The following is a 21,700-nucleotide window of genomic DNA, read 5'->3' as shown; positions in this document are numbered from 1 at the left end:
TTTGATGTTTGGGGTATTGATTTTATGGGTCCATTCCCTATGTCTTTTGGTTTTACGTACATTTTACTTGCCGTTGATTATGTGTCAAAGTGGGTGGAAGCTAAAGCCACCCGAACTAACGATTCTAGAGTTGTTGCAGATTTTGTAAAATCTAACATTTTCTCTAGATTTGGGATGCCTCGAGTGCTCATAAGCGATGGTGGGACTCATTTTTGCAACCGCACCATTATAGCATTGCTCAAGAAGTACAACGTGACGCATAAGATTTCCACACCTTATCACCCCCAAACCAGTGGCCAAGCCGAAGTTTCAAATCGAGAAATCAAGCAAATCCTGGAAAAGACCGTTGGGCCGAATAGAAAAGATTGGAGCTTGCGCTTGGAGGATGCACTATGGGCCTATCGAACGGCGTACAAAACGCCCATTGGTATGTCCCCATTTCGGCTAGTCTATGGCAAGCCGTGCCATCTACCCGTAGAGCTTGAGCACAAGGCACATTGGGCGGTCAAGACCTTCAATATGGATGTGGACGCGGCTGGAAACCATAGGAAGTTACAATTGAGCGAGCTTGAAGAGATTAGGCATGAAGCGTATGAGAATGCCCGGATTTACAAGGAGAAGACCAAGGCCGTCCATGACAAGATGATTAGAGGCAAAACCTTCTCAATTGGGCAGAAAGTGTTGTTATTCAATTCTCGTCTTCGATTATTCCCCGGTAAGTTACGTTCAAAGTGGGTTGGCCCTTTTATTGTCACTAATGTTTTCTCTCATGGTGCAGTGCAAATCAAAAGTTCAAGGACGCAGCAAGAATTCAAAGTGAATGGGCATCGATTGAAGCCCTATTACGAGACGTTTGAGGAGCATGTCGTGGAGGAGGTACCCCTCCATGCCGTGGAACCTAGTCAAGCTTAAACGGAGGTACCGTCCGGCTGCAAGACGTAAAAGAAAGCGCTACTGGGGAGGCAACCCAATACAGTGAATAAACCTTGTTCATTGATTTCCGAGTGATTGTAATTCAAAAAAAAAAAAAAAAAAAAAAAAAAAAAAAAAAAAAAAAAAAAAGAGCTTGTTCATTAATTTTTGAGAAATTACAAATGTATCTAACAAATGGAGCTTCACAAAGGTTGTTTTTGTTTTTGTTTGTGTGAAGACCCACCACGAGGCAAAACTCTAGAAGCAGAAGGCATCGGAGCAGGAGGCATCGGAGCAAGAGGCATAGGAGCGGGAGGCATAGGATATTGAGCATTCCAGGCCCCAATACTTGGCGGAACGCTGGATGACCCAGGAAAGAGGTGCCCCTGGAAGAAAGACGCAAGCCGTTGACGGTCACTTTGCATCCGACCTTGAGATTCTTGCATCTCATCAAGCTTCCTCTTCATGCCCGACGAATAGTTATTGGCAAGCACATGCAAAGTTCTATTCTCGTACTTAAGTTGTTTGATCTCTTGTTTCAGGTTCTCCACCTCCGCCATCAAAGATTCAACCTGACGGGAGCGAGCAAGGAGGCGTTGGCCCATGTTGGACACAGAGCCAGTGCACTGAACACTCAGAGCCAGGGATTCTTGAACGGCCAACTCATCGGACCGTCCTGAAAGCAGCTGACTGTCTTTGGGAGTGAGGAGGTTCCGAGCCACTATCGTAGCTGTTGTGGGATCCGTCATCACAGAGTCCTCATCTGTAAGAGGGCCATGGGAAGATAAGAAAGACGGGCACCATACCTTACCCTGATGAGACGCGACCGGATCACTGCTTAGACTCAAATCTAAGCAAAGGTTTGATGGGTTGGATGAGCTAGCCATTGTTCACGAAGCTAAAAGAGAAGAGGTGGACGGAGTAGATTTTCAAAGGGCCGGAGACGAGTTTCAAGAATGGAAAATCTTCAGAGTGTGTGAGTTGACGGTGATCGATAGCTCTATAAAAAACCAAGGCAACGCGTCCACTGATTCAAAAAGCCTTGGCTTTTCAGAAAACGCGTTCAACACGTGGAGGCCATCATCGCAACTACACGTCTTTAGCCGACAAGCGCAAAGTTCGGCGACGCTTTATCTGCTTTTCAGAAAACGCGTGCAGCTTTATCGAAGAGGCGTCTTCAAAAATCGAAGAGTCGTCACTATTCCAAAAAGCCGGATTTGCGGGATCAAAATGTTTGTCGACAACGGTAAAAGCACAGTATCACCACTTGCTATTGAATTCCCTATATATGTCGACCTTCATTTTTTTTGGCAAGACAGAACTGAAGAAAATGCCCAACTATTTCTCACCTCTAAGGGTGCACTCCCAGCAAAGCCTTTCGAGATACTCCATTCTTTCTTCTTCCCTAAAGATGATACCAGATGCCTGGAGTACAGATGATCCAGGAGGAAGCAGCACAACAAATACATGTGCTGATTCATTCACCGCTTCTTCAAAAGCAAAGGTATCTCATATCATCAAGGGCAAAAGCAAAGGTATCTCATATCATGCTCTTTCCCTGTCTTTTCCTTTGTCCTTAATATTACTAGCATGGCAAAGTGAAAGAAGCAATCAGCCGACACTTGGAGTCTATCTGGACTCTATTCCCTGGTTGCTTACCTAGCTTTGCTGAGCTATCCTCTAACCCTCTTCAATACGAATTGGAGAGATTGAACAAAGAAACAGATAAAAGGAGGAAGCTCAGACCTTCGGGGGAGACCAAAGGAAACCTGCTACCCAGTTCAAGAGTAGCACAAAGGAAAATCAACGATGGGAGCAGCGCAGTTCAAGAGTAAGCCTGTGGAATCACAAAGATCCAAGCCTCACTGCAATCACCAAGGAGAAGATGGAACGAACACTCCACAACCAGATTTGCATTTCTAAACTCTTCTCTTTGTTAGATACATTCTGCCATGTTTAGTATGTTTAATTGCTGTTTATATGTTTGTTTGTGTTTAGGGTGGTTTTTAACATTGAGGACAATGTTTGATTTAAGTGTGGGGGAGTTACTAAAGTGTTTTGATGCAAATTCGTAGGGTTTTTTCCACCATAACTTCAAATGTTGTTTCTTGCTGTTTTTAAGTGTGTTTAGTGTGTTTTGACTTAAAAATTCGAAAATCACATAAAAATTTGAAAAACATGTTTTGAAAAGCCTAAAAAGAGTGTTTTGAGTCGTTTTTGTGTCGTAGGTCACCTTCCAACACATTGATAAGGATTTGGTTTCTAATTGCATGACTGTTAAAAAGAGTTAGAAACATGGAGAAAAGTTTGATTTACTCTTGGTATATGCTTGGTTATCGTTATAATGTATGACTTCACATGCAATCATAAAAGAAAAAAATTAGTTATGTAACATGCTTGAAGGAAGGAACTCAAACAAATGCTACAACCCTGAGAAACTTGAGCCTATAACATTCTTTGGAGAGTATAATCTGTGATTTCTTGTTTTCCAAAGTTGTTGCATGATCTCATTATTCTTTGCTTGGTTACTACTTAGAAGGCGTTTCATCATATAGTTCCAAATGCTAGAACTCATGCCCATTTCATTCAAAGCATGTTATTGATTTGCATAACATATATCAAGATGAAGTTGTGTAGTTGCCACCATAGCCAAATAGACTCACTTCCCATATTTCGTATATGTTGTAAGTTTTACCCCCGGTGAGCTTTGTTTAGCCTTTATTCTTTGTCAACCCACTTTATCCTCACCTAACCTAGAATATGACCGTCCTTACCCTTGTTCTTGAAGCATAGTAAGCAATGAATTCCTTTTGATTAAGGTATTGCAGAAACAAAGTGTGGGGGAAAGAGTGTGTATGTGAGTTGATGTGCCATAGGCACGGCCAAAAAAAAAAAAAAAAAAAAAAAAAAAAAAAAGAGTTGAAAAGTATTGTTGGTTGAAGTAAGGGCCCAAAACAATAAATTAGGCCCTAAGAGTTGTTGAATCTCCCCCTTATGTCTAAAAGTTGATTTCTGCATGCCAAGTGAATTCTAAGCCTTAATTTCATTACTTTGCTTGCTATTGTTTAAAGAACTTTTGTTTATCCCTACCTTTCCTTGTGAGCCAATATCCCAAGCCCCGTTACAACCCTTGACTTCTATCTTGAGTGTTGTGCATTTCAATTGTGGAGTTTGAATTTGGTATGAGCATATGGTGTCACTGGTTCTCGCGTCTAAGTAGTAGCATTCCATTCATGAGATCATATCTAAACATGCTTATTAACTCCAGAAATTGCGTTCTTTGTGATACATATATGTGAGTGTTCGTTTTCATTTTTACATCAATCTTCTCACATATACTTAGTGTAGGGTGTGTAGTCAGAAAATCTGAGTGAAATTGAGTGCATATCTTGTGAGGAATTGAGCAAATTCTCTAAGGCATGTTACTACATTCAAAATATGGTTTTAAATGCTTAATTGTGAAATAGTATGTGGTGACTCTGATTAAGAATGTACTTAAGTGTGAAGATGACTAAAATCTGTGGGAATGATGATTTTTAACATGTCATGTGCATTGGAAATCCCTAAGACGGTTGTTGGAAGGTTTAGGTTGTGTTTTACGTGTTTAGTGTCGTTTTGTTTATTTGTTTTTATTCTGTTTTGCTCGAGGACTAGCAAAAGTTAAGTGTGGGGGAGTTTGATAGGAGCATATTTAGGCGACTCACTTAGGTTGTTCTCGTACATTTACGTTATGTTTCTTTAGTTATTTTAGTTCTTTATGCTTCTTTTGTGTGTTTTCAGGATTATAAAACGTGTTTGACGAAAGGATGCATTGTGGAGTGTTTTGGGGCCTTTTTGGAGCACTATTGGGCTAAGGATGGATAGCTTATTCTTGGAGCCCAAGTGTTAGATGAAATTGAAGGCCTTGTATGCACTTGAGGACACAAAACAATGGCCCTAACCCAATTACAATCACATTGCCATGGGCTTAACACAAACACCATTCCTTGCCATGCAAGGGGGAGCAATTTGGGTCCATTTCATGCACTTAAACCCTAGCCCAATTACACACCATTGCAGCCAAATCCATTCTTTGTCATGCACATTCACCACCAATTCAACCACATGCACTTATTCCTCCATCATTACACACCATTGCAGCCACATGCACAAAACATCATCCTTGCCGTCCAAACACATGCATTTCCCTTGCCATTTTCAACCATCACACTTCATCATTGCAGCCACCATCCATCCTAGTTGTCAATCACATACTTTCCCATTATATAATTCATCCACATGCATCTTTAACCAACAAACAAATCAGCCATTCACACACCAAAACATCCATGCCGTGCATCCCCTCCACATTTCAGCTTTCCAAATGTAATTTCATCAACACATGCATTCATTATTCATTCACCTTGCATTTCCACCACTCATTCTTCATCATTTCAGCTACCTACATGCATTATTTATTAAACTTTTCATCATTGCATCCAGAAAATGAGCAAGAAAGCTTCCCAAACACATGCACCATCCTTTGCCGTGGGTTCCCTTTGGCCCCCTTTGTGAAATTCCAGCTTTCCACCCATTTTCCTAGTCTTTTATCACATGCATTGCAGCCATATGTTCCCTCCACTACTCCTATAAATACCTTGCATTCTCATCATTCAAGCATTCCTCATTTTTCATACACAAACACACCACAAACACACCATTTCCCAAGCCCTTTACCGTGCATATCCTCCCATTTTCTGTGCAGTTTTTCTCCTCCATTGCAGCCACTATCCAACCACTTCCCATCCCTCCAAAACACTTCATACCATCACACAACCTATCCTTAAACCTTGTGCTACAACAACGAGGAAGAGAAGAGTGCCTAAACGTTCATACAATTCAAGTTTGAGTTGTTGGAATGTTTAGGTGTTTCTTTGATTTCAAAGTTTCATTTTAATTCTCTTTGTTTTGTGTGTATGGAAGAGAAGAGTGCTTAAACGTTCATACAATTCAAGTTTGAGTTGTTGGAATGTTTAGGTGTTTCTTTGATTTCAAAGTTATGAGGAACTAAACCCCCTTTAGGTAGGGGGTGATTCGAAACTATGTTTATATTTGCAATATGAATTGATTAACTTTCGTTGGAATTTCATAAGTTGTGAATTCAATTTGTTTAACCGTTTGATTGATAGCTTATTTATGAATGTTTATTAAGAATGCGCGCTTAATTTTCATGCATAAATATGACGCTAGAATATAAGTGAATTTCACCTAATCGTTATGAACTTATATTCACAAGTAGTGGAGGTTGCTTATAAACAATCGCGTTAAATGAATTCTTGGCACGAGTTTCATGCTCATCATAGTAACGAATGCCTCGTCAACACTTAAAGTTTTCATAATGCTTAATGATCTTTGATTGTATCTTTATTGTGCTATTCACGTAAAGGACTTTTGGAGAATGTTGTGAATTGCGTTGCGCAAACCCATCCAATTCATTAACTTAAGGAAAACTTGACGGTTAATTTAAGCGGACCTAATTAATCCGGAGTGTTGAGTTTCATAATTTATCGAAAGACCAACTGAGAATCAATCTTGTATGCAAGTATAACATGTGTGGAGAAGAACCCCTTAGCTAGCCTTCATTCCATTCATTCCATCACAATTTCATATTTACATTTTGCTCAGTTTATTAACTTGTTTTGTTATTTCAATTTTCTTCAAATCAAAACTTTCCCCCCCCCCCTTTACTTTCTTGTTCTTTAGTGCTTAGAATCTGTTTAGTTTGTGTTTTAAAGTATTTTGAATCAAGCCATAATCTTAAATTCGTCCAAAAATTAGTTTTGAGTCTTTTGGTTTGTCTTAATGTTTTAAATTTTAGTTTTGCATTCTTTGAGTCTAGTTTAGTGTTTTATCTTGTTTTTACGTTTTTGAGTCAGTTTCCAAGGTTTTAGCAATCCCTCCTAATCCCCGGTCCAGAACGATCCCTACTTACATCCATACTACAATTGTCAAAAAGAGGGTTTAATTTGTGTGTGTATAAATCTCGCATCAGGCACCATACCTTACCCTGACGCGGCGCGACCGGATCACTGCTGAGACTCAAATCTAAGCAAATGTTCGATGGGTTAGATGAGTTGGCCATTTTTCAAGAAGTTAAAAGAGAAGGGTTGGATGGAGTAAAATCTCGACGGGCCGGAGACGATTTTTGGGCAATCTTCAAAGTGTGCATGTTAGAGGTGATCGATCACCTCTATTAAAGGAGAGGCGACACAATCACCAATTCAGAATTGAAGAGACACCACTCTTCAAAGCTGGATTTTCCGGCGTAAAGATCGCCGACTCTTCAGACGCAATCCCGGCTTTTCAGATAAAGCGTGCAACTTTGTCAAAAGATTTCTGACAAAGTTGAAGACGCGTGGAGGCCGAGAAAGCAGCTACACACTTTTGCCGACAAGCGTGGGTGACAAAGCCGAAATCCCGGCTTTTCAGAAAACGCGTGCCACTTTGTCAAAAGCTCTCTGACAAAGCTGAAGACGCGTGGAGGTAATTTCCGCATCCGCACTGCCACTTGCCATTACAATTCCTATATACATCAACATTCATGGCAAGGCATACGCCCAAAAAGGCATGACTTTCCTTCTCGGCCGAGAATGTAAATGCAACCAACTCTCTCAACATGCTTTCTTCTTCCCTTGAAACCACAAATTCAACCATTGATGTATCCCCCAAAGAAGATACTGATGCGAACTAAGTAAGCACACAAATTAAAACCCTCTTGTGACAATTGTAGTAAAGATGCAAGTAGGGATCGTTCTAGACCGGGGATTAGGAGGGATTACTAAATCACTTGGACACTGACTTACAAACGTAAAATAAAGTTTGAAACACTAAACTAGACTCAAAGAATGCAAAACTAACAATAAAAACACTCAAACAAATCAAAAGACTCAAAGAATACAAAACACTTATAAACACAAATTAAGACACTTTCTAACTAAATTAGACACTAAGGTAAAGGGGGATTGTGGTTTTGACGAAAATAAATTAAATGCACAGATTGTAAATTTAAGGCAGAATGTAAATATGAATGTGATGAAAATATGGAATGAATGCTAGCTAGAAGGTTCTTCTCCACACATGTTACACTTGCATACAAAATGATTTTTAGTTGGTCTTTCGATAAATTATGAAACTCAACACTCCGGGTTAATTAGGTCCGCTTAAATTAACCGTCAAGTTCTCCTTAAGTTAATGAATTGGATGGGTTAGCGCAACGCAATTCAAAACATTCTCCAAAAGTCCTTTACGTGAAAAGCACAATAAAGATACAATCAAAGATCATTAAGCATCATGAAAACTATAAGTGTTGACGAGGCATTCGTTACTATGATGAGCATGAAACTAGTGCCAAGAATTCATTTAACGCGATTGTTTATAAGCAACCTCCACTACTTGTGAATATAAGTTCATAACTATTAGGTGAAACTCACTTATATTCTAGCGTCAAATTCATGCATGAACATTAAGCGTGCACTCTCAATAAACATACACAAACAAGTTATCAATCACACAGTTAAACGAATTGAATCAATCATTCATGAAATTCCAACCAAAAGTAATCAATTCATATTGCAAGCATAAACATGGTTTCGAATCACCCCCTAGCTAACTAGGGGGATTTAGCCTCTCATGTTCACAAAAAGAGAATTACAAATGAATTTAAACATAAAGAACAAAGGATTGATTACACCTAAAACGCCCAACGAATCCACGTGAATTGATGCGCGTCGAAGCTCCTCTTTCCTCTTCTCCTTCTGCGGCAGATTGGTTATGGGTGGTTTTTGGATGGTTTTCTGGGTTAGGGATAGATTTAAGGTGGTTTAGGGATGCGGCAAGGCTATGGGGTGGTGTAGGGTGGTTTGTAAGGTGGCTGAAAGAGTGGAGGAAGGTTGCGGCAGGTTAGGAAAAATGGTGTGAAGTTGCGGCTGGAATTGGTTTTTGGGGAGAATGGAATGTCACGGCTTTTTCCAGAGAATAATGGGAAAGAATTAGGGTTTATGGATGGTGTGGACGGATGGAGAATGATGGTTGCGGCAATTGGAGAAATTGGGAGGTTAGTCACGGCTTAGGATAGAATATTAGGTTGAATGGCAGATTATTTTAGGGTGAATGTGTATGCACGGATTGATGGAAAAAAAATGGGAAAAAGTAAATGGTGGCTGCATAAAAAATATGGCATGAATGGGAATTGCGGCTAGGCTTTAAAAAGGGTTAATGGCTGAATAATATATATGGGATATGATGGTTGCGGCAAAGTCAATTAGGGTGAACAAAATCATGGAATGCACCGCCCAAGGAAGAAAATAAATGGGATGGTGGCTGCCTATTTTTGTGGCTGAAAGGAATCCACTAAAACCCCCCCTAGGGTGCGGCTAAATTGTAAAAATGTGTAGGGTTTAAGAAATTCAAACCCTAGCTTATTTAAAATTAAATCAAAGGCTTACGAAAATAGGAAATTAAAACATAAATATAAGGGTGCGGCTAGGAAGGGAAATAGGGCTAGGGCCTTGGTTTTGTGTCCTAAAGTGCCTATAAGGCCGTCAAAGTGGCTAGAAAATACGGACGTTTAAGTTTAGGAAAGGTTACCAAAACGGGAAACTTAGGGTTAACTTTCCTAAAATAGGAAACCTTGTTTGAGTAGGATTCCTCGTTTTGGTAAGAATTCATCGTTGGAGTAGGATTTCGTCGTTTCTTCAAGTCTTCAACTCATTCGTTCCTCTTTCGCTCCAAAAGACTCAAATTTGCATCTTCTTGCACACTTTGGCCTTATAATCTGAAAATACACAAAAGTGGCCTTAAACACTAAAACAACTAAGTAAACACAACATAAATGCACGAGAACAAGCTAATTAAGTCGCATGAATATGCTCCTATCAGATACCAGATGCCTGGAGTACAGATGAGGCAAGAGGAAACGGTGGATCGAAGCATGTGGAGACAAGCGCAACAAATATATGTGCTGATTCATTCGCTGCTTCTTCAAAAGCAAAAGTATCTCATATCATCAAGGGCGAAAGCAAAGGTATCTCATATCATGATCTTTCCCTGTCTTTTCCTTTGTCTTTGCTATTACTCGCATGGCAAAGTAAAAAGAGCAATCAGCCGGCACTTGGAGTCAGTCTTTCGATCTACCCTCTTCAATACGAATTGGAAAGATTGAACAAAGAAACAGGTCATCACCTCCACCTCGTGCTTGCCTACCATGTGTCAGAATCCTCCAGCCCTGTTCAAGATTAGCCTGTGGAAAAACTCAAGATCAAGCCTCAATGCAATCACCAAGAAAAAGATGGAATTTACACTCCATAACCAGATTTGCATCCCTAAACTCTTCTTTTTGTTAGATACATTCTGCCATGTTTAGTATGTTTAGTTGCTGTTTATGTGTTTACTTTTGTTTGGTGTGAATTTAGGCTTAAAACATTGAGGACAATGTTTGATTGAAGTGTGGGGGGGTAACTAAAGTGTTTTGATGCAAATTCGTACGGTTTTATCCACCATAACTTCTAATGTTGTTTCTTGCTGTTTTTAGGTGTTTTTAAACTGTTTTAGTGTGTTTTGACTTAAAAATTCGAAAATCCCATAAAAATTTGAAAAATTGTTTTGAAAAGCCTAAAAAGAGTGTTTTGAGTCGTTTTTGTGTGTTTGTGTCGTAGGGTACCTTCCAACACAATGATGAGGATTTGGTTTTTAATTGCATGACTGTTAAGAAAGAGTTATAAACATGGAGAAAAGTTTGATATACTCTTGGTATATGCTTGGTTATGGTTATAATGTATGACTTCACATGCAATCATAAAAGAAAAATTAGTTTTTGTAACATGCTTGAAGGAAGGAACTCAAACAACATTACAACCCTGAGAGACTTGAGCTTTAAACATTCTTTGGAGAGTATTAATCTGTGATTCTTGTTTTCAAACTTGTTGCATGATCTCATTATTCTTGCTTGGTTGCTAATTAGAAGGCGTTTCATCATTTAGTTCCAAATGCTAGAACTTGCATCCATTCCAGTCAAAGCATGATTGCATAATATATATCAAGATGAAGTGTGTAGTGAAGCCGTCAACCAAACAGCCAACCCATGCACTATATATATATTGTAGGTCATAACTCCCATTGAGCCATTGTTAGCCTTTGTTCTTTGTTTACCCATATCATCCCCACCTAGCCTAGATTAGGACCACCCATACCCTTGTTCTTGAAGCATAGTAAGCATGACTTAGAGGGAATCCTTTCGAATATGCAAAACAACAAGTGTGGGGGAATTTGTGTGTGTGGTTGTTATGCCACGAAAAGAAATAAGGCATGAACAAAAAAAATATTCGTGGAAAAAGAAAAAGAAAAGAAAAGTTTTGAAAAGAAGAAAAAGAGGATGAAATAAGTGAAAATAAGCTCACATATTTGTGGTAGTTAAAGAAAGGGTCCAAACGTTGAATTTGGCCCTAAGAGTTGTGTGAATTTTCCCCTCCTATGTCTAAGTGAGTTTCTGCTATCATAATTGGTTCTAAGTGTAAAATTTCATTACTTGCTTGCTATTGCTTAAAGAACATTTGTTATCCTTACCTTTCATTGTTAGCCAATCACCCTTACCCCGTTACAATCCTTATACTTCAATCTTGATCATTATGTTGTCAATAATGTGGAGTTTGGAATTGATGTAAGCATATAGTGTCCCTGGTTCTCGCATCTAATTGGTAGCATTCCATTCATGAGATCATATCTAAACATGCTTATTAACTCCAAAATTTGCTTTCTTTGGGATACATATATGTGACTGTTCGTTTTCATGTTTACATCAATCTTCTCATATATGACTAGATTAGGGTGTGTAGTTAGAAAATTTGAGTGAAAATTGAGTGCATATCTTATAAGGAATTGAGAAAATTCTCTAAGACATGTTACTACATTCAAAACATGGTTTTAAATGCTTAATTATGAACTAGTATGTGGTGACTATGATTAAGAATGTACTTAAGTGTGAAGATGACTAAAATCTGTGGAGATAATGAATTTTTAACATGTCATGTGCATTGAAAATCCCTGAGACCATTGTTGGAAGGTTTAGGTTTTGTTTTGTTTTTCTGTTTTGCTCGAGGACTAGCAAAAGCTAAGTGTGGGGGAATTTGATAGGAGCATATTTATGCGACTTAATTGGCTTGTTCTCGTGCATTTATGTTGTTAATTCATAGTTGTTTTAGTAGTTTAAGCTATTTTCGTTTGTTTTTAGGTCCTAATGGCAAAGGGAGCAAGAAAGTGCATTTTGAGGCTATTTGGAGCATTTTTGGGCATGGATTGGATAGCTTAACCATGGAGCCAAGAGGATGGACGAAATTGAAGGCCATTTATGCACTTTAGGACATAAAACAAAGGGCCTAGCCCAATCAAACAATCCATCAAAGCCATGCAAAACCACCATTCACACACACATGCACTCACATGCATTCACATGCATTTCAAGCACCAAAACAGCCTTGTGCCGTGCATCCCTTATGCCATTTTCAGATTTCCACCAACTAACCTAGTTGTCACTCACATGCATTCATCATAATTCACCCTAGCTACCACCATTCACACACACATGCACTCACATGCATTCACATGCATTTCAAGCACCAAAACAGCCTTGTGCCGTGCATCCCTTGTGCCATTTTCAGCTTTCCTCCTTGCAATTCCACATGCATTTCCAACCTAGCAACACCCCTTTAATCATTCCTAGCTGCAATTCACATGCTCTCCCATCCATTCTCTCCCTATAAAAACCACACACACTTCATTCATTTGTCATTCATTCCCACACCTCATTTTCATACACAACACACCACAAACACACCATTTCCCCCTTTGTGCCATGCATCCTCATCCATTTCTGCACCATTTTCTCCTCCATTGCATCCATTTCCATAACTCCCCACTCCATTCCACACTTCCATCCCCCCAAACCAACTATCCTTAGACCTTGTACTACAACAAAGAGGAGGAGAAGGGCCTAAACGTTCATACAATTCAAGTTTGAGTTGTTGGAATTTTTAGGTGTTTTCTTTTCCTTGATTTCAATGCTTAAATTTACTTATCTTTGTTTTGTACGTATGAGGAACTAAACCCCCCTTGGCTAGGGGGGGATTCGAAACCATGTTTATGCTTGCAATATGATTTGATTACCTTTGGTTGGAATTTCATAAGTTGTGGATTCAATTTGTTTAACTGTTTGATTGATAACCTATTTATGTACGTTTATTAAGAGTGCACGCTTAATTTTCATGCATGAATATGACGCTAAAATATAAGTGAGTTTCACCTAATAGTTATGAACTTATATTCACAAGTAGTGGAGGTTGCTTATAAACAATCGCGTTAAATAAATTCTTGGCATAAGTTTCATGCAATTCATAGTAATGAATGCCTCGTCAACACTTATAGTTTTCAAAGAACTTAATGATTCTTGCTTGTATCTCTATTATGCTATTCATGTAGGGAACTTGTGGGGAATGCTTTGCGTTGTCGTATGCAATCATCCAATTCATTAACTTAAGGAAAACTTGACAGTTAATTTAAGCGGACCTAATTAACCCGGGGTGTTGAGCTTCATAATTCATCGAAAGACCAACCGAAAATCATCTTGTATGCAAGTGTAACATGTGTGGAGAAGAACCTTCTAGCCAGCATTCATCCATATTTTCATCACGTTCATACTTACATTTTGCCCTTAATTACAATTTGTGCATTTTAGTCTAATTTCGTCAAAACCTCAATCCCCCCATCCTTATTATTTTTTTGTGTTTTAGTCTTGGAGTCTTGTAATTATTTGCGTTCGTTAAGTGAATGTGTTTAAGATTATTTTATTATTGAGTCAAGTGTTTAGCACCCCTAGTAATCCCCGGTTTGTCCCACTTACATCATGTCATTGTCACAAGTTAGGGATTTTTATGCATTGGCTGTTCTCGTGCTTTACGTTTGTTTCTTAGTTTTTTAGCCTTATGCCATTTCGTGTTTTTAGGTTCAATGGTAAGGAGCAAAAGGTGCATTTGAGCGTTTGGAGCAAATTGGTCTTAAGATGGATCTATGCTTGAGCCAAAGTGTGGACGAATTAAGCTGTTGCACTTAGGACATCAACGCTACCAATCACAAAGCTAGCGAAATTCCCAGAACACACAATCTCCCTGCGTTCCCTTCCACTTCATTCCCATCCTTATTCGCCACAACATGCATCAATCATTCACCAAATTCCCTGTTTCCCAACATTTCAGCACACATGCACCCTCCCAAACAAGCGCGTGACCCCCTTGCAATTCTTTCACCACAACAGCTGTCATTCCACATGCATCCCCTTGCATTTCCAGCCATTCCATTTCATTATGACTGCCACCATTCACTCTTTAATCCACATGCATTCATCATCATTCACTCTAGTTTTAATTCACATGCAAACACATGCATTTCAAGCACCAAAACACCCTTTGCCGTGCATAACCTTTGCCTTTCTAGCTTTCCCCTTTGCATTTCCAGCTTCACTCTTCATGATGGCAGCCACATTCTCTCCTAGCTGTCATATTCCCTCTTTTAATCATTCATCCACCTATAAATAAGCATCCATTGCAGCCACAAAACATCATTCAATTATCGTTCATTCACTCTCCATTCTCATTACCACAACACAAACACAAACACTTCCCCTTGGCCGTGACTTATCATTCATTTCCAACACCATTCTCTTCTATTTCCACCACTCCCCAACCCTCCAAAACACTATCCAACCATTCCTCCATACAAACACCAATCCAAAACGTATCCTTAGACCTTGTGCCGCAACAAAGAGGAGGAGAAGGGCCTAAACGTTTATACAATTCAAGTTTGAGTTGTTGGAATTTTTAGGTGTTTTCTTTTCCTTGATTTCAATGATTAAATTTACGTATCTTTGTTTTGTACGTATGAGGAACTAAACCCCCCATAGCTAGGGGGTGATTCGAAACCATGTTTACGCTTGCAATATGAATTGATTACCTTTGGTTGGAATTTCATGAGTTGTGGATTCAATTTGTTTAACTGTTTAATTGATAACCTATTTATGTATGTTTATTGAGAGTGCACGCTTAATTTTCATGCATGAATATGACGCTAGAATATAAGTGAGTTTCACCTAATAGTTATGAACTTATATTCACAAGTAGTGGAGGTTGCTTATAAACAATCGCGTTAAGTAAATTCTTGGCATAAGTTTCATGCAATTCATAGTAACGAATGCCTCGTCAACACTTACAGTTTTCACGATGCTTAATGATTCTTGCTTGTATCTCTATTATGCAATTCATGTAGGGAACTTGTGGGGAATGCTTTGGGTTGTCGCATGCAATCATCCAATTCATTAACTTACGGAAAACTTGACAGTTAATTTAAGCGGACCTAATTAACCCGGGGTGTTGAGTTTGGTAATTCATCGAAAGACCAACCGAAAATCATCTTGTATGCAAGTGTAACATGTGTGGAGAATCACTATCCCTTGGCTATCCCATCATCCATTAGTTTTTCTTATTTTCGTCCAAAATCTGTTTTAAAGTTTTAAGTCACTTGTTTTCTTTTAAATTCGTCCAAAATCAAAACCCCCCTTCTTATTTGTTCCAAATCTGTCCAAAAGAATCCTTTTGAATCTTTAGAGTCAAAACCAAGTGTATTTTCGTCCAAATTAAGTCCTAGAGTCTAAATTGAGTCTTTTTGGTTGTTTTTGGTTGTTTTGAGTCTTTAAAGTTTGTTTTGAGTCATATAAGTTAGTAAGAGTCTTGTGAGTCTATTTAAAGTGTTTTAAAACATATTTTTACATCTTTGAGTCAATTTTCATTAGATTAGCAATCCCTCCTAATCCCCGGCCTAGAACGATCCCTACTTATATCTATACTACAATTGTCAAAAATAGGGTTTAATTTGTGTGCTTATTTAGTTCGCATCAGGGTTTAATTTATGTGTCACATTCGTAATGCATCAAATTTTGGCGCCGTTGCCAATCAAATGCCAGATGCATTTAATGATGCTATGAAAGTGACCAAATCACATATACCAGCTGCAAATGCACCTGCAAGAATTGATGTCGCTGTTGGACAAAATAAAGTGGCAGCGAATGATTCATCTGGTGCACGCCTGAAGCGTGGTAGACCCTAAGGTTCCAAAGATTCAGCCCCTCGAAAGAGAAAGTCGAGGGCACAACTGAATCCAAATGAAGTCATTCAAGAAGAGAAAATGAATGATACATCTACAATTCATGATTCTGGACTTCCAGAAAAAGAAAATGTCCTTGATGAGACATATGTCCCTGAAGAGACAGAAGTACATGAAAGCAAAGAAATCTCCATAAACTATGCATGTACAAATGAATTGTGGGATCGGAATGAAATAATCATCGATGATATGTTTGCATTTGCAGTAGCCACTGAAATCATCTTAAGTGATGATATTGAGCCCCGCTTTGTTGATGAATGCAAACAGAGACAGGATTGGCCTAAGTGGAAAGATGCAATCCAGGCAGAATTAAATTCCTTGGAAAGGCGGAATGTTTTTGGACCAGTAGTCCAAACCCCGCCTAGTGTAAACCCCGTGGGTTACAAATGGGTATTCACAAGGAAACGAAATGAGAAAAACGAGATCGCAAGATACAAAGCTCGACTCGTTGCACAAGGTTTTTCTCAAAGACCTGGAATTGATTATGAGGAGATATACTCTCCTGTAATGGACGCAATTACGTTTCGTTACTTAATAAGTTTAGTGGTTTCAGAAAGACTAGACATGCGACTTATGGATGTCATCACTGCGTATCTATATGGAGAATTAGATACTGACATCTATATGAAAGTCCCAGAAGGACTTAAGTTGCCTGAAACAAGTAATAAACCACGAGGTATGCTCTCGATCAAATTAAGGCGATCATTGTATGGTTTGAAACAATCTGGACGAATGTGGTATAATCGTCTCAATGAGTATTTGATCAAAGAAGGGTATATCAACAATGTTATTTGCCCTTGTGTGTTCATTAAGAAATCCAATTCTGGATTCGCTATAGTGGCAGTATATGTTGATGATATGAATCTAGTTGGGACTCCTGAAGAGCTCAATAAAACTGCTGAATATCTGAAAAGCGAATTTGAAATGAAAGACCTTGGAAAAACAAAATATTGTCTCGGCCTGCAGATTGAGCATTGTGCTAGTGGAATTTTGGTCCACCAATCAGCTTACATTGAAAAAATTCTGAAGCGATTTGGTATGGATAAGGCTTATCCACTAAGCACACCAATGGTTGTTCGTTCTTTGGACATTAAGAAAGATCCATTCCGTCCAAAAGAAGATGATGAACTGGTCCTTGATCTAGAAGTACCATATTTGAGTGTAGTAGGTGCTTTGTTGTATTTAGCACAATGTACTAGACCAGATATAGCTTTTTCAATTAACTTGTTAGCAAGGTATAGCTTTGCTCCAACAATCCGCCATTGGAAGGGTATCAAAGATGTATTGCGATACCTTCGTGGGACAACAGACATGGGTCTCTTCTACTCAAAGAACTCCACAGATGACCAGTTCCTTGTTGGATATGCAGATGCTGGCTTCCTCTCTGATCCGCATAAAGCCCGCTCATAAACTGGATATGTGTTTAAGAATAGAGATACAGCAATCTCATGGCGCTTAACCAAGCAAACATTAGTTGCTACATCTTCAAATCATTCAGAAATACTTGCTTTACATGAAGCAAGTCGTGAATGTTCTTGGTTAAGATCAATGATCCATCATATCCGGAATTCATGTGATCTAACTTCGAAGACAGACAATCCAACTGTCATCCATGAAGATAATGCAGCCTGTGTTGCCCAAATGAAGGAATGATTCATTAAGGGCGATAAGACTAAACACATATCTCCAAAGTTTTTCAGTGCACATGAGCTTCAGAAGGCTAAAGTTATTGAAGTCAGACAAATCCCTTCAAATGAAAATATGGCAGACTTGTTCACCAAATATCTACCAAAGTGCACATTTTAGAAGTTAGTGCAAGGCATCGGATTACGTCGACTTACCAAACAGCTAAATTTGGAGAATGCGGAATCAGGGGGAGATACATATCAGGGGGAGTATCCATGATACATGCTTGTTGTACTCTTTTTCCTTCGATTAGGATTTTTCCCACTGGGTTTTTCCTATCAAGGTTTTAACGAGGCAACATAAGCATACTTGACACTATATCAACAATCCAGGAAAGTTGTACTCTTTTTCCTTCGCTATGGTTTTTTCCCACTGGGTTTTTCCAAGCAAGGTTTTAACGAGGCAACTCATGTTGATATGTGGGCATCCAAGGGGGAGTGTTGAAAAGTCTGATGGCAATGAATGCCCACACAGTATATTAGCAGAAGTCTTCAGCATGGGCATAAGTTTTCAATGCCCATGCAAAGTGAAAGTGGAATACGAATTGCATTGTCAGAGGACATGTTATAAGTTTCAACATGCAGTTAATGCATCAGTTTGGAGTTGCTCTATAAATAGAGCACTCCATATGTTTTCATGTTACAAAAAATATAAGAAGAAGAGAACGAGAGAAAAATATCAGTAACATCATTTATTTCTCTGCCTTTTATTTGTTATCTGCCTGTGTTATAGTTTTAGTGTGGCATTTTACATCTACCTTGCACCTACCATTAAAAAGGTTATTCCTCTAACTTTGACCTTTTTATAATACCACACCCATTTTTTGCAACTTTTTGCTTGACTATCTTGCTTTCGTTAAGTTGTTTTTTTATTTTTTTATTTATTTTTATGACAACATGAAAATTGTTACTAGCACTTTAAAATAGTCATCACCAACTTTTAAAATTTTTCCTACATTCTTGGTGTGCTAATAACAACTACCTTGCAAATAACGTTCTCTCAAACTCTTTCGACAAAAGAAAAAGAACTCTCTTAAACTCATTATGTTATTGTAACTATGCGATCCAAAGTGTTTGTCCTTGTACACGAAGTTGTCTTTGTTTCATCATTGTTGCTTTGTATTAAAAAAGGGAAAAAATTCTCAAGATGATATTAATTGTACTTAACAACTCATTACTCATTAGTAATACCAAAAGAGTGGTGCTATGCCCACCCTTCAACCCTCTTTTCTCATCCACCTTATTTTTCCACTCCTCTCAAAATGTTGTAAAGTGTGAGGGCCCAAAAACCTCTCGTACAAGCCCAACACATCTCAAAGCTTGCGTTGTAAAAATGCCATGAGTCAAGCCTAAATACATCCAGAAGTGCAAAAGCAAGAGGCATGTGAATTACAATCATGCTACCAATAAAATAATAATTTATAAATTGGACGTTTGTATCACCACAACAAGCCCATGCACATTTATCATGTAAAGCCATGTTATGACACCAACGCTATAATTAAATCATGCCAAGCATGCTACACACTAAAGTGGGCATAAGCCACATGTGGGGGTTTGCCAAGTGAATAGTGTCGTTGATGGTTACATAAGTTTATTGGGCCTTTGTGAAGCTAAGGTTATGGAAGACTTTGGGCTGCTTGGGAGCACCAAAAATCCAAGCCCATAATTTTTTGTTTCACGTAGGTAAGTTTGATAAAGAACAGACCAAATTTCTCTTTCCCTTGTAAACCAACTAGGTCTTTAGGAAGAAACCAAAGCCCAAAGCTAGGTTGCCTACAAAATCACGTTCAAACATAGTGCAACACATTCCATTAATGAAGAGAGAAAGGATCTTTCCCTTTCAAGCTTACACAGGAAAGCGAGGAAGGAAAACAAGGAAAAGCATTGCCAAAAGAGAGGTCTGTGGAAATTAACCATGGAAGAGGGTGCTCTAGCAGTGTGTACAACCCAGTCTTTTTGAGATTAGCAACGTTCTTTAGTGTTACACAGAAAAGGAAAGCCATAGCTGCGCCCAGGGAAAGGAGAATTAAAGATTTATCAAAAACAAGAAGAACAAAAGGAAACCAAAGGATTCCTTAGAGAAAGCTAGAAAAGACCCTATGCCTATAAAATTAGATGAAAGTCAGCACAAGGGAGGACACAACGTGGGAAAACAACACAGACAACATAGAGAGAAAATCAAGGCAAGATTGTACTAGGCAAAGCAAGCTTTTCTTTAAGTGCAGTAAACCTCAATTCTTGAAGAAGAAATTCTCCTACCTTTCCAGGGATATCTTCAAGCTTCCTTAGCCACTACGAATATTCCCAAAACATCATGAACACTACATTAGCCATTCCCAAAACCATACAAGCGTGCACTGAGTTCTTTCATGCTAAACTAATAAGCATTTAGCTTCCACATCACGATTCACTTAGGCAAGTCATAATTTATAGCAATTATTCAGTCTTTGAGCCATTGATTCAATTAAGGTACTTCCTAAGACAGGCTAATTGTTTCGAGGTATCTTAAGACTTGGTACTGGAAACAAAAGAGCTGAGAGTTTCCACTAAGGCCCAAATCCAACAAGATCAAAAGGTCCCTAACAAAAAGAATGAACATTATTTTCTCACTCATTGATATTCCTAAACTATCTCTTAGAAAGAAAACAAGCTCACACAACTTCCACACTCGCTCAATGACAAGTAACCTTCTTCGATTAGATGGGCTATCCAACCAAGGGGTATCAAACCACATCAATTAGATGAACTGGGCACATTTGAACGTTAGTTGCTGAAACTATTAAAGGGTACGAGGGAATGAAAGGTTTCTTAAGGTAATCATAATGGTTCTATGATGTTTGATGAAGATTTTGAATTGGTTGGGGGAGAAATTGACATAAGAAAAGAGGAAAATGATGAGTTACTAGAGCTGTGTGCAATGGTTTCAACTTGTTGAACTTCGTTTTTGTTCCTTCTATTTTTTAGTTTTTTTTTTTAATATGGTTAAAGATGGACACTTAGTACTATGGTCTAATAGTATTCCTCTTCACTTGTAAGTGAGAGGTATTAGGTTCAGTTCTTGCCAAAGACGAATTTGAACCACATTATTGCTAGTCCATTGTGAGGTTGAGTCCACTCCCCCACCCCTATATAATCGTTTGTCCAAAAAAATAAAATATATCGTTAAAGATGGCCTTATAACTCATTTTACAAAAGGTTAAAGATGTGTTTGGGCCCAAAAAATTATCTTGGACCGAGCCTGGGATTATTCTTGGCCTATTAATTTTCTTATGGGCCGTCCAGTTAGGGTTAACTGAATCCTGTTGCAAGGAGGATTAGTTTAGATAAGGGTGAAGTAATCGACTCCTAGTGCAACAAGGAGTCTTAAAGTTGAAGATGCTTAGGATCAGGAAATGAATATGGTTTGTTATAGAGCTTGGTTCAAAGTCCTATTGGAGCGAGGACTGGTCGAAACCTAATTAGATTGGGTTGATGAGTTCTAATCTAAGTACATTTCTAGTTCAGTTATGAGGGGGTTTTGTTGCTATAAATAGATAAGGAAGTGCATCATTTAAGCCCCAATCAAATCAACACACAAATTGCCCTGCGCAAAGCTTCTCAACAACCTTGAGATTTTATCATTTTCCCCTTTCTTCCCGCTAACACATCTTCAGTTTGGATAAACATCACTTTGAAGGCAACTGATGACATCTTCAGTTTGGATAGACAACACTAGAGCTGTAGAATTAGCCAATCAATAAGCACCTTCAGTTTGGATAGACAACATTGCTTCAAGGTCGACTGGTTATTATCTAAGTCTCGATTGACAAGATTTTCGAGTCCATGTTGGTAGAAGCCATTTCATCAGCCTTCTAAGCAAA

Source organism: the organism of the source record quoted next, unplaced genomic scaffold, assembly GCF_019419815.1.
Source record: "Pyrus x bretschneideri cultivar Hongxiangsu unplaced genomic scaffold, Pyrus_bretschneideri_v1 Contig15, whole genome shotgun sequence".
Taxonomy (NCBI): Eukaryota; Viridiplantae; Streptophyta; class Magnoliopsida; order Rosales; family Rosaceae; genus Pyrus; species Pyrus x bretschneideri.
The sequence above is the reverse complement of the archived record's forward strand: the minus strand, read 5'-3'. Positions refer to the sequence as shown.